Source organism: Protopterus annectens, chromosome 17.part0 (assembly GCF_019279795.1).
Source record: "Protopterus annectens isolate FY-2018-M chromosome 17.part0, PAN1.0, whole genome shotgun sequence".
NCBI classification, from domain to species: Eukaryota; Metazoa; Chordata; order Ceratodontiformes; family Protopteridae; genus Protopterus; species Protopterus annectens.
Window position 1 is genome coordinate 717,929,804 of NC_056751.1, and position 15,153 is coordinate 717,944,956.

Sequence of the window (15,153 nt, forward strand, 5' to 3'; positions counted from 1 at the left end):
AACGTAGACTGAGGGACAGAATATACGACCATTTATATAGTATTAAAAAATGTAACCAGGATAGTGCATTAGCTAAACATGTTCAAGAAAACCCTAGTCATACTTTTAAATTTTGGATTTTAGATCAAATGGCACCAGAAATAAGGGGTGGACCAACAGAATTGGAACTAGAGAAGTTGGAATTACTATGGCAAATACACCTGAACGCATATAATGAGCCCGGACTCAATGATATGTGCTCAATTATGCCTATCTTAAAAATTAAAAGTTTAGGTAGATAGTTACATGCTAGCATCTGTTTCATCGATAGATGTATGTACTGCTGTCTAAATAGGAATAACGATATTGGGAATCTTAATAACTATTTTTTTTTATTATTATTACTATTACTATTACAATGGTTAAGAAGAATTTTGAAAACATACAATCTACACATGTATTTATATTACACTAGGATGAATTGGAATTGTAAATGGTTTTATTTGCTCTGCGATGCCCTTAATGTTTTTACCTTAAATATTTCAAATATTTTTAACACTATAGCGTAGCCCTTTTAATTTGTAGTAAGCTAGGATCAGCTGACTTGACATCATAGATATTTAAATAAATTAGTAACTTGTACACGTATCTGAAAAAGTTCAAAGAACTACATTGAACGAAAAGCGCTTCATTTAGTTAAAGGATTGTACCTGTCAGTAGGTTGCCACGTTATTTTTTGGTCTTTACAGTTGTTTGTTTCTAATTCGAGTTTGTGGTTAACTACTGTGACTATGATGTATAGGGTCCTGGGTTCGAGATCTGTATGGCTGTTTAGTTTGTTGATGGGCAGAACAAGGGCCATTGGATACAGAGTAATTAAGGCACTTTTGAGCATTTGTAAGTGGGTTTGCATGAGTTTGTGTGACGGTAAGCACTGCTAACATGCTGTTACATCTGCTTACAGAGACTTAGCTTTAGAACTGCTTAACCAGTGTAGGCATTGCTTACCAGTGAGCAAATGGACTTAAGCCTGCTTACTAGTGCTTAAATATGCTTACTACTGCTAATTTGTGATTAAACCTGCTTACTAGTGCCTTATTCATTATGACACTGACACCTCACATGTGCATTTACTGCAGTACTCCAGTTCATAAAAATATGTTATTTAGTGGGTTATGCAACAAAAATATTACTCATAACGTGCTTTGCTATGGAAAGTGCTGCAGTGGGACTCGAACCAGGAATACCTGCTCGTAAGGCAAATGCTCTGCCCACTACACTATTACTATGCTGCTTCATTTGCATATATCTTCCTTGTTATCCAATTCAGCCATTTAAGCTGCATTAACCGTAGCTATGTGATGGGCACACATGCGCACCTATGGTTAGCTTTCATGGGATTTAAAAAAAAAAATAAAGGGATTGTTCATTTTATTTCTGTATACTGTTGCTGTTGTACACAAGGGGGACTGTTGCTGGGGATATGCGGACACCTATGAGTGGTCTCACTCATTTCCTAACCCTTTCTGCTGCTCTTCATTATAGGGGCGTGTATATTCTGAGAACTCTGCTCTCTGACACCCCCCCTGCACTCTTACATGCTCCATATAAGCCTAGGAGATCAGGCAGCGCACCTTCATTAATATGCATGGACGCTGCCATCCTGCTCCTAAATGGTTGCCTCCATGCAGGACTAAGCTAATCCTGCACGGAGGATTAGTAAATCTGGGGATTAGTATGGATAAGTGAATTTACTACAAAAATAATGGAATAGAAAGTGTATGCTGCAATAAGTCAGAGCTATTTTGATATTTTTGAATATGAAAGAAGTTATTCAAGATTTAGTTGTGTGCTTTTTCAAAGGAAGTTTACAATACATATCATGCAGAAATAAAAATATTAGGGGCTCAAAGTCTGAAATGCTGTTTATAGATATTTTTAAGAACTGCAGTAATCGTAGTACAATGTATGACTAGATATATGGCTAAACAAATCATTAGGAAGAAGAAGGTTTTTGTTCTTAGGCCTGTAATCTATACTTTAGCTAGAAATGCACTTGTAGTAGAATTTAATAAATTCTTGGTAGGATAAGAATTGTAAATGAAAACTGAGCTGCCTACCATATCTCAAGTCCATGTAATTACATTAATGATATTTTATATGTGGTGAAGGCAGAAATCTTGGTTAAGTGTGAAGTATAGGTTTTCAATTAGTTTCTCTGTAGAGTTGATTTGACCCTTGGTAACAGTTTTGTTAGAGTAGGAGAGATTCATTTATAAACAAACTGACCCAAATGAACAATAGGTTTCAGATGTAGAAGAGCTGAAGTTGTAAAATACCACAGGGAAGAAATATTAGGCAAAGTAAGAGATGATGAAAATGTGAAACTGCTTTACAATTTAACTTAGATAAAAAGTTTACTGGAGTATATCTATTCTTATATATTATGACACTATCTTTCCTATGAACAGTTAGAAAAAGAATTGATGGAAGTGGTATTTTCAGCTATGTTGAGCTCTCAGTTTAACATTTTCAAGGAAGGAGGGGCATTATACTAGTGAACACAGAGAGGAGTTAAACATGATATAGCTCAGAGTGCTTTTGGCATCAACTAATTTAAGAAAAGATGGATATTTTATGGTGCAATGCACCATTATTATAGAAATTATTTCAGAATTATTTTCAGAGTTTTTAACCAAATTCGGAAAAGTTAATAAAGATGTGAAGGTGACAATTTAGTGCAAACATAGCAGAAAGTTGTTAAGGAAAATTTTGATTAAAGAAAATTGAGAGAGTTCATACTTGGTAAATATGACAAAGCATCAAAATGGGATAGTTTAGGAATCAGGATTAAGAAGGTTATTTTATATCTCTAAGAAATTGTTCAGAATTCACTGGAATTTGAAACGTCAAGAACAAGCAGTACAGAAAGGTCACAAAAATTCAAAAATTTCCTCAACAAATATCAAATTAAGCGCAGCTATTGCAGGATTAGCTGGTGTTTTTACCAGTGCCACCATGTAAAAACTTAATTAAATGCATTTTCATGGCAAATGTAAGCTCCCAGTTCATTTTTTTAATGAAAAGTTTGTTATGTTGGATGAAATATTTTTTGATAGTTCACCACCACAGAAAGAAAGAAGCCAGTGATTACCTTGGTAATTTTATTAAAAGTCCAGTCCAGCAAATAATGCAAAATATAGTCCCAAAACACTAGTAAACGAACACCTCCATCTCAAAAAATCCAAATCCAACAGGACCACGAGAGCTAAAGACTTAAACTTTGGCACAAGTATGAATAGGACATGCTGGAGGGATAGATTCATAACCCAGAGGCTTCCCATGCTCTGGAACAAGATCCCAGTTCATGTTAGGCAGAGCCCCTCACTGACTATCTTCAAGAGAAATCTTGATGAGTGGATGGGAGATCGTAAGTTTACCCCAGGGTCACATCTGTGTCACTGCTAGACAGGGGCACAGCAAACTAATTCTATTATATAAGGGGACTTTCATTGTGTCACTACTAGACAGAGGCACAGTATTCTAAATTTATTCTGTACATTTTTTGTACCATTTCATGGGGTGGCGAAAGCCACATCACTATGGCTAGGCTTACAAATGCCCCAGCAGATAGCCTAATACTAAACTATGAAACTATGAAACTATAATAAAATCTTGTCATGAAGCATACATAAACACTACTTGAAAAACAAACTCCTCCAGCGCCACAGCTTCTCAACCTTTACAGAGTATATCCCTATTCACACATCTCATATTTAAATAGTATAATCACAAACAGTTAACCAATCAAAAATCCTAAATTAATTAATTAAAGGTAACACTTCCAATGACATTATTTATTCATTCCATTTGGAATTAAAGTATTAAATCTCAGAATTAAAATAGATTCCATTTTCCAAAGTTGCTTTTTGGTATCAAAATCATATATTTGTTGCACTTGCCCTAAACTCTTGGCCTGAAGACCCTGTATATTTCCATTGTGACATTCCTTAATGTGTGATGCAACAGGACTTTCTTCCTTACCTTTCCTAACATCCCTAACGTGTTCCTTCAGTCTTTGTTTAAAACTTCTCTTACTTTCCCCTACATATACCTTACATTTCAAACCATATATTATATCTACACTATCACAAGAAAACCTTCCCTTGTATGTAACATTTTTTCCATTAATTTTTCCAAAACTTACAATACATTGGCAACAACTGCACTTTCCACAATGGAAAGTGACCATTAAATCTACTGACATATTCCTGTTACTTGCAGGCAACTGAAACTTCCCATGCACTAAAAAATCAAATCAATCACTTATACTTCTACCTTTCAAATAGGAGAACATAGGAAACTCATTAACTTTTATATTAAGAAATTTACTTTTTTTCTAAAATACTCCAGTGATATTTTACCAAATGTACTAAAACTTCTGAAAACACTGTGTATTTAGTCACAAAACATAATCTCTGTTTGTCCTGTTTATACACTCTCCCTTGTGTACTGTGCATCATTCTAGTATTATTTTGCTGCATAACCCTTTTTCTACTTTCTTCCACCACTACTTTGTTATAACCTCTATTTACAAACATATGCACTGTAATTTTTTTATCTCCTTCTCACAATTTTTTTTATCACTACATATTCTTTTTATTCTAAGAAGTTCTCCATAAGGAATGGATTTGATTATATTGGGGGGGGGGTAGCAGCTCTCCCCATGCAATACATGGCAATGCTCTTCAAACTTTCTGTATATACTTGTTTGTATCCTACCTTCATTTATACCTTGCAGAGTTATATCAAGAAAGTTTACTTTTCCCCTTATGTATTCCATCAAATTTGATATTATAGGGATTTATTTGAACCTTTTGCAGAAATGTATTCACTTCTTCTCACCCCTTCACAAATAAATATTAAATCATCTATGAACCTATGATATTGTAAAACATGTTTCCTAAAAAACTCATTACTATGAACATATTTATTTTCGAACATGCCCATAAAAAGGTTTGCATACATGGGGGCAAAACCTGCCCCCATGGTTGTTCCAGGGAGCTGTTTGAAAAGTTCTCCATTAAACTCAAAGATATTATTATTTAAACAAAAATGTACCAATTCAATAATAAAATGTGTTTTAGGTGTATAATTTAAGAAAAACAATTTAGCTTCCAAACCATGTGCATGTTCAATATTCGTATATAAACTAGCAACATCCATAACAATAAGAAACATACCTTTTTTCCACTTGATATTTCTAATTCTATTTAAAAAATCAAAGGAATCTTTAATATAAGAAGTTAATTTCTCAACCTCTCCTTTTAAATATGAATGTAAAAAAAGAGCCAAATTATGTGTGAAATAATTGCATGCAGAAACAATTAAGACGGCCTGGTGGATCTACTAACCTTTTGTTTATCTTTGGTACACAAAAGAAATATGCCAGGGCATTGCCCTTAACTGCAAATTTTTTGTAAACATCTTCCTACAAAAAAAATATTTTAATCTTAACCCCTTCATTAGCAGTCAAATATATTTAACCACTGTGTCTTGATAACATTCCAATCCTACCAAAGCATAAACTTTAGCATCTCATAAATGAGCATAACACATTTTCAGATACTGTTTATAGTGAAGCACCACTAACTTGCCCCCTTTATCAGATGGTTTAAAAACAAATTCTCTATTTTCACTTAACCTTTGTAAGCTTTCCCATTCATCTCTATCCAAATTGTATTTAACATTTTTTTCTATTTTTATTCATTATTTCAAACTCTTTATCTATTGAAAATTGTAAGGCATAAGAAAATTGTTGAATAATATCATCTCTACACATAGGAACAAAGTCACTTCTATGCATAACATCTTCAGTATTTAACTTACAATAAGCATCTGTTTCCAAATCAAAAACACAAGAATGAAAACTCATTTCACTTGAATTATCTTCACTGTCTGTATCATTTCCATAAGTGACATTTAAATCCTGTGCAAAGAAAGATTTTAAATATAATTTTCTGACAAATTTAAACACTTCAATTTTCAATTCATATCCCCTCGGAGAAGCCATAGGAATAAACTTTAAACCTCTATTTAATACCAAAACTTGAAACTTCAAGAACAAGCTGTGCAGAAAGGTCACCAAAATTCAAACTTTTCCTCAACAAATATCAAATTAAGCTGCAACTATTGCAGGATCAGCTGGAGTATCTACCAGTGCCACCATGTAAAAATCTTAATTAAATGCATTTTCATGGCAAATGTAAGCTTCCAGTTCATTTTTTAATGAAAAGTTTATGCTGGATGAAATGCTTTTTGATAGTTTTTTTTTTTTTAAATGGCTGCTGCTATGCAAAAGGTGTTGAATTTGCTGAAGAAACATAAAGACATGGGACTCTGGATTAATTTTATTTCAACTTACAGACCCTTTGTTAAAAGAAAACAAGCATTTATGAGGGTCAGAAAAGGAACAACTAGAACAAGAAAGGTATTTAAGTTTAGTTTGTGGAGTAGAGCGTGATTTTTGTGATGTGTTAATTGCTTCTGCATATGATGGTAAAATGCTCTCTTATCAAGGATTCAATATTTTTAATTATACTGAAAAGGATATTACCAAAACACATTTTACATTTTTTAACAAAGGTTTTAAGTTTGCTCCTTTCTCTCCATTGACATGTCTGATGTATTAACTGAGCTTAAACTGCACACTGGAAGCTTATTTTCCAGTTAAATACACACAATTGTTTGGATATTGTAAATAATACTTTACTTTCCAACATTCTTTTTAATGTTAGGCATATTTGAAAAATCCTGCAAAACACAGTTGTATAATTTACAAAAGCTACTTTCCTCTGATATTACAACCTCTCTAGGAATGAATGGACATTGTTAGGCATTTTAAGAAAAGATCTCTCCATGAGAATTATGCAACCTGATAAAGGTGGGGGTATTGTCATTGTTGACAAAAGGGATTATATTGACCAGATTTTTAAAATGTTTTGGGATACTAATAATTATGAGATTATCTCTAAGAAGTACATTTTTGTTGCCTATAAAAATAGATTTATATTTAGATGACTCATTATTACAAGGGGTTATACCAATTGAAATATATAATTTTTTAAAGAGCAAGAATCCACTAATACTGGCAGTTTTTGGTATACCCAAGGTCCACAAAGATATTGCACTACAACCTTATCAGTTAATAGTAGCTGATTAAGGCATTAAAACGTATTCCTTTATGGTCTTTGTGGACTGCATTTTATAAGATTCCATGCATCCACTGGAATATATTTTGAAAGATTCTTGAGATTTTTTAAACAAGATTAAACAGCACTTTTATAGTGAATATTATAATCTTTCAACTGTGGATGTAGTGGACTTGTTTACTTGTACCCCTCTCCAGAAATGCTTAGAGTTGTTCTGTTCAGCCATTATTGAGCTCACCAGTTTGGAGGATAGAGTTATTAATTTTATTATGGACATGATGGAATTTATCCTTTCCAACATTTTTTTTTTAGTTTTGAAGGATAATTTTTTGCCAGGTTTAGGGGGTAGCAATGGGAGCTAGTTGTGCCCTCATTTATGCCAATTTAGTCATGTACAGTAGGGAGAACACTTACATAATGGGATCTATTTATTATAAACATTGGCATACATATTTGCATTACCTGGATGATATTTTTAGACTTTGAAAAGGTTCTGGTAACATAGTTGAGGAATTTATTTATTATATCAATAACACTACACCTTTTTTAAAATTCACACATAAACATTTTGTAGATTCTGTTGACTACTTAGATGTACAGTTTACAATGATAAACCTAATGGATAATTTAGTTAGAAAGTTTTCAGGAAGCCCACTTTCTCTAACACCTACTTATACGTTACTAGCTACCACCCATGGTATTGTATGAAACATATTTTTAAAGGTCAGCTAGGATGTGTTCAGATTTTGACAATTTTATTATTGAAACAGATAAGATATTAAATATGTTTTTAGAGAGGGCTATCCTTTAAATTTATTAGATAAAATACGTGATGAAATGTCAAAAGGCTGGGGTGTTAAATATAAACCATTATTAGGTATTGATTGTGATGTTGCACCACCTTTCACATCCCAACCCCAGGATGGGGATAAAGGTTCTTTTACAAGCTTTTAGGATGTTGCATACAATTCCTACTTTAAAGGTGTAAAAGATATTGTAATTGGGAATTGTAACATCTTTAAGGCAGATGAAGATGTTTACAAGGTTTTGGGTGAAACACCAACATTTGTTTACAAAATGGGTAGGAATTTTAAAAATTAAAAAAAGTGTAGATATGTTTTAGAACAGGAAGTTATTACTTTGGCTTCACCTTTTCTTAAAATTTCCCTTGCTGATGGAAACTCTGTCTCTAAGGGGATTATATATGTTCATGGTTCTGTGTAGGAGAAACTGAAAGACAAGTTTCCTAAAATAATTTATGAACATATGCATGCTATTTCTGAGGGTAACCCCAGCAACCCACTGCATAAACACAGAGTTGCTCTACTTTTGCAAAATTTTGGTTTGGCCTACTAGATGTTGTTCCATATAACACCCATAGGGGTTCTTGGGAAATGAGGATAGAACAGAAAGAATTAATGTGGCAATTAAGATTAAATGCTTCAGTCCAACCTGGGCTAAACGAACATGTGTCTATTATTCAAGTTTTAAACTTAGAGCAACTACATTATGTTATTTACTTATATGTTATTATTATTTATATGTTGGAGTGGTTCAGCATTTATTTACTGTATATTATTTTATTGTGAAGTTTTTACTGATGAAGTTTTTAAGTATTAACTTTAAAACTGGTTAACACTGTTTAACAATCAACATATTCTTGTTTTCTTTTCTTTAGACCTTTAAATGGAAGTTTTTTAATCAATTCTACTCACATGCTCAACTTGTGAATGTATGTAGATCTAATTTAAGTGTTTTACATGTTCTTATGAAGCCCCAAGGTTCAGGGGTGAAAGTGCTTAACTGTATAAGTGTATTGTGTATTGTGATGTATGTTGTATGTGATTAAAATAGCCTACTTCATATTGGGCTTGTTTTTAAGTCTGAAATAATTTTAACTACTAATTATTTTTAAGGTAAGGCACTTTTGCTGTTTTGACACTGCATGAGCTTTTTTTTTTGAGGTATCAGTGTTGGCTGCATATTCACATGCTTAGTGTTTTGTTCCTTTAGATTTAGAAATGCTTTCCTTCAAAAAGAGGACATCAGAAAGTTATTAGAAGAATGTTTTGCAACTGTGTTTTCAGTGACAAAAAGCTTGGAAGTTGTTACAGTGTGGATAAGATGTTAGGAGGAAATGGTGAATTTAAAAACTGATAGTACCAGCTTGGTCCATGTGCTTAATGTTGTAAATGTAAACAGTACAGAGTTTTTATTTTCCTCATCAACCAGAAATGTTATTTGCATGGTGTATAAAGGCATTTTGTGAATGTGCACCCAACAAATAAGATGTTAGGGGAGAATGGAGCTATGGCACAAAGGACTGCATTCCCAAAAACATAAAAATAACCTTATTCAGAAAAATAATGGAAAGAAAATGAGGTAAAGCAACCTAAAATGCTTAACAATGATAATGGAAATGTTACAAATAATAAGCTTATCTGTCAAAGGGAAGATGAAGATACAGACTATATGTCTGATGTAGAAATGTAAGGAAATAGGAAAGCTAGTAACTAAGACAAAGAATGAAAAGGGGGAGAGGGAAGATATTGAAAAGTTGAGACATATATTGGAAATAGTATTGTGAATATGCATAGTTTAAAGAATGAGGTTAGAAAATTTATAATATGAAAATGGTTAAAATAACAACAACTGGGCATCACATGTGTAGAGGATTAGAGAAATATTTCTTAATAAAACACAAGGAATTTTAACGCAGATGGGGGGATAATACTATGGAATTTGGATCCAGAAGGAAATAAGACTTTGTATATTGTTTACATAATAAAAAACAGATATTATAGACTATCCCTGGGATTCAATAAATGTATTTTTACATGCAGGAACAGTGTAGCCACTCCTGCACAGAATATGGCCACCAAGCGATCCAGTAAACTAGTGTTTTGACGTGCATGAGCCTGTCTACACTGTTCCTGCCAGGAAACCAGTGCAGAATGCTAATTAGCTCATTTGCTGGTGAAAACCATGCAAATGAGGTGAATTAGTGATTCAGCAAGCAGGCAGGTATCCATACAAGAACAGTGCTAGTGGCAGAAATGTATTCAGCTACTAGTGGTGCAATTGTGCAGAAGTAGCATTGTTTCCTCACAGCAAGAGGTTCTCCAGTTCAATTCACGGTTGGGGTGCCTTCTGTGCAGAGTTTGAATGTCCTCCCTGTGTTCATGTGGGTTTCCCCCAGGTGCTTCAGTTTCCTCTCACATTATAAAGACATGCATATGGAGTGTTTCTCCCCAGCCCTCTGCTGAAAATTGGCTTCATTCCAAGTCAGACTTTCCCAGTTAACAAATTTTAAATAAATAAATAACAAAAACGGAGACATGGCAGCTCAAAGAAAAGCATGTGTTATCAACTTTAGGCATGTCAATGGCCAAATATATGGCCATTGGCATGGAAAAGTGCTACAAAATTATAAAAATAAATGTTTTTTTTTTTTGGCCAATCTGGGCAGTTTAAGCATAGGGCAATGGCCTGCAAATGGGATAATTCTGAAAATACAAAAAAAAAATGTGAAAAGTCAATTTCTAGGAAAATCTGCATTTTGCCATTATAGTCAATGGCATGCAGAATCAAAAATTTACCAGGGAACAGTGGTTGCTAAGGGGAAAGGCTCTGGTGTAGTGCAGTAACTAGAGATTAAGGCAGTGGTATATGCAAATGAGGGGAAATTTACTGAATCACAAATTTCTTCTAAGTGTCACACTGCACCTAACCATCTAGGTGCTATAACATGATCGTGTAGGCAGGAGAAGCAGCTGACATGAAAGGGGGGTGTCAGGCTTGCTGTAAGCACACTGGAGCTCCATGGCTCATGTTTGCACTCAGCTAAGCACAGCTAAGGAAGGGGTGTGTCTCAGGCAGCTTAGCTGTGCTTAGCTGAGTCAAGAAATGGTAAGCATATTCATGTCCAGGGCAGGGCCATTTCTCAATGTTTACTTCAGCTAAACGGGTTTGCGAAACACGCTCTGGGGTTTAAACAGGACAGAAATAGGGAAAAAAAAAGAAACTAGCAGAAGAAAGGAAATGTAGTACAAATCACTAATATTGGACTCTGCAACTCACAATGGGCCATTCAAAGCACTCAGTAATATAGCTGGCAGGTGGCTGCAGGGCTGAATATGGGAGGAGATGTAACCAAAATGAATAAAAGGGCAACAGCAGAATAAAGGCAATCATGTACAAAGTACCACTAATGCTTCTACCACTCATAGTGGCCAATTCAAAGCCATTAGTAATATAGCTGGCAGCTGGAATGTATCATACTCAGCCAATCACACAGGCAGCAGTTGCAGCACACCAGTATAAAGTATGCAAACACCCCTCAGTCTATTTTCCCACAAACACTGCACCTTTGGAGTAAACCTAGGAATTTTAACTGACAAAATGTTAGGGGCTGCTATTACTTTGCTATATCAGTATGTGCTTGAGGGTGACAGTGGTGAAAAGGATAAATCTGACAACCGCCCCAGACTGAGGAGGAGGAGAAGAGTGTTCAGACCCAGGGTAACCTACCAGGGGCTACATGATCTAGGGATAGCAGAGCACTACAGGGTGGACAGAGACATACTTCAGCAAATCATCAAGCTGTGCCGGCCTCAACTCAGACCTAGAGCCAACAAAGGGGAATCCATCCCAGTGGATACCAAGGTATGTCTAGCCTTGATAATGGCTACAGGTACTTTCCAAAGACCTCCTGGGGACATCATGGGGGTCTCACAGGCATCTGCATCCAGGGTACTCCACCAGTTCCTGGATGCGATGCTACCTCATGCCGGTGAGCACATTTACTTCCCCAACACCCATGAGGAGAGGACCAGCAATATGCATCTCTTCCACTGTGTAGCAGAATACCCAGAGGCACTGGATGTGATAGACTGCACGCACATCCACATCAAAGCACCACCCAGTGAACAGGGTAGGGTCTACATAAACCACAAGGGACTACCCTCCATCCACTGCCAGGTCATGTGCAATGCCCAAGGCATTATCATGAATGTGTGTGCTGGCAGCCCTGGAAGCAGTCATGACCCCCACATCTGGCATTCATCACAGCTGTACCTGGCATTTGCCAGTGTGGGCATCCCATATGGCAATCTGGTGTGGGATTCTGGCTATGCACTGGAGCCGTGGATGATGACACCCATCAGAAATGCACACACACCCACACAAGAATGCCATAATGAAGCATACACACAAACCAGAATCATTATAGAGTGTGTGTTTGGGATGCTCAAGGCATGGTTCAGCTGCCTTGACATATCTGGTGGAGCCTTGCAATACTCCCCAGCCACATGTGCACACATGTTAATAGTATGTGCCATGCTACACAATATGATCCTGTGGAAACAACAGCAGCAGGAACAGCATGGGGAAGAGCCACATAGCCCCCCACATTTGCCAAAGTCCCCACAGGCACAGAGGGACACAGAAGAGGAGAGCCCTGAGCCTGTTCCTGTAGGTAGATGGAGACATGCCCAGTATGCTCAGGCCTTGGCAAAGAGGCAATGCATAGCACACACACTGACACTGTAGGGACCCCAGGGACTGACACCTCTCTCTGACTTGCACACACAGTAAAATGGATGACACACACATCACATTACTTGTAAATTACCATGTATAGGCAGTGTACGGTGTGCATCCAACATAGTTCACCCTCAAGCACCATCCTCACAACTGCTGCAGACACAAGATAAGTCAATCTTCTTAACAATAAATGAATAAATTAGTATGTTTTGGTAGCATATCTATGGTAATGCTGCATGCATGTAAGGGAATGAAGTGGCCTTCTGGGATAGCAGCAGACAGTTATGTGGGACACCAGGAAATGTCTGCACAAAACTGGCCTCTCCACACTATGCAGTAGTACCCAAGGTGGCAAATCCCTCTGCAGTATATGTGTGGGGACAACTAATTGGGGGTCATAGGTCACATGCATAGATGTCAGTGTGGGGGGTCCCATACCCATCCCTCTCACCCACACAGCAACTCAGCTGTAGAAAACCAGAGAGAAATGTCTGATAAAGGTACACAAATGATGGCAATGTTGAATTACCCCCCTACAGATTGCCATAGTGATAGCACAGCAGGACTCACAGTTGCAGTAAGGCTATGAAGGGAAGAAGTCTGAAACTCAAATGTATGCCATTACAATATGATCTGTGCTCTCTACTGATATGCCTCTAGTTCCCAAGACAGGGCACAATAGTATGGTAAATGGAACCAAAATGTAAAGCAAATATCAGCCAAGTCTGTGCAAATGTGTACAGTTTACAGGTGTGCCCCCTCCATATACCCACAGAAATGCCGAAACATGTATGTTTGCAGGGAAATAGCAGCATAGCACACATTGGCAGGGCTGTACTAATGCACATGAAAACATGTTGCCTGTCCACAATATACAGGGGTCAATGAGCTATGTGTATTTGTGCTTAATACTGTCAAGATCTGGCCAGCACGTTCTCCTGGCAGTCATTTTGTAGTGCCCTAGGTACAGTGCCATCTTTGACAGAGCCATGTGCAAATAGCTGCAGTGCCAACTGCTATGCATGTCAGTGACACCCACTGCTCTGCTACTGACATACTTGGAAGTCACAGTGCTATGTGGAATATACTACACATATTATGGACATCTTAAAGGATGTGTAGCTGAGGTGCTAAGGCTTTTGTAATTATAATGTTTTTTGGTACTGTTGCCAGAGGTTATTTTCAATAATCTTTTTTATTATGTTTCCTTTTACTTATAATGGACATGCCTGCACAGTAGAATGCACTCTGTACCTACACCCATAACTCCCAACCTCTGACAGCAAGATGTCTGGCCAGGTCAGGAATAAAAGTGGAACAAATACACAATGATAGGCATGTGTTGTAAATATCGCCCTTACATACTGAGAAAGTTGTAGGGTGAGGGGTTTGCATTAGTGGAAATTGTCTGAAGGTTATATAGTCTGAAACAGTAATGTCTGTCATTATTTTGTAACATCACTCCAATTATGTGTAACTAACTTGTCCTAAAAACACAAGTTTATGTAGACAGGATGAAACCTCTAGCCAAACACCTGGACAATCTGCCAAAAATGTGCAGGTGAGAGGTATGGCCACAGGAGGATATGACATCTCGGGTTAGAAAGATACAACAAAAGCAGGAGATCCCCAGCCAGTATATCACCAAGTTGCTGGACTATTTACACAGTGCGTCATCACTCAACTGGCTGTAGCCACACCACACAAACCTTGTTAGGTAAGAATGTACATAACTGCCCTCATAATATTGGTCTATGCATCATACAACTAGTATTCCTCTGGTAAAGCACTGTGATTATCTGAGGATGTCTGGCACTAGGTAATGACACAATGCATTGCAGTGTCAGACTACAAATATGTCAGAAAATGTATGCTAAAGAAACTTAGTATCCCGAGGAAAGTCCTGTATTCTCCTGAGAGGTATGACTGTAGCACACAAAACCCTGGACTGGAGTACACCTATCTCTGGAATGGAGTTCCACTCTAACTATAGAAGGTCACACTGGGCATGCTCCTACAGCATCAGACAGGATTACCCTCAGCTAGCTGTAGGTGGCCCATATGTGATATATCTGCATCTGTTGGATGAGATACACAGACATATATATGGGCAACAGATAACATATGTGAAGCATACACACACACACACACACACTCACACACACACACACACACACACTCACACACACACACACACACACACACACACACACACACACACACACACACACACACACACATAGATGTGGGGAAGTGAGAAACAGACAATAATAGAGAGAAAGCTACAGGGGAACACACACAGAGTGAGTCACACACATGGATACCCTGAATGGCATACAATGATGTACTGCTGTGGATAGTGGCATACCAGCTGCAAACAGCTGCATGTGACAGCATAAAAGGTGAGCCCCATTGTGTA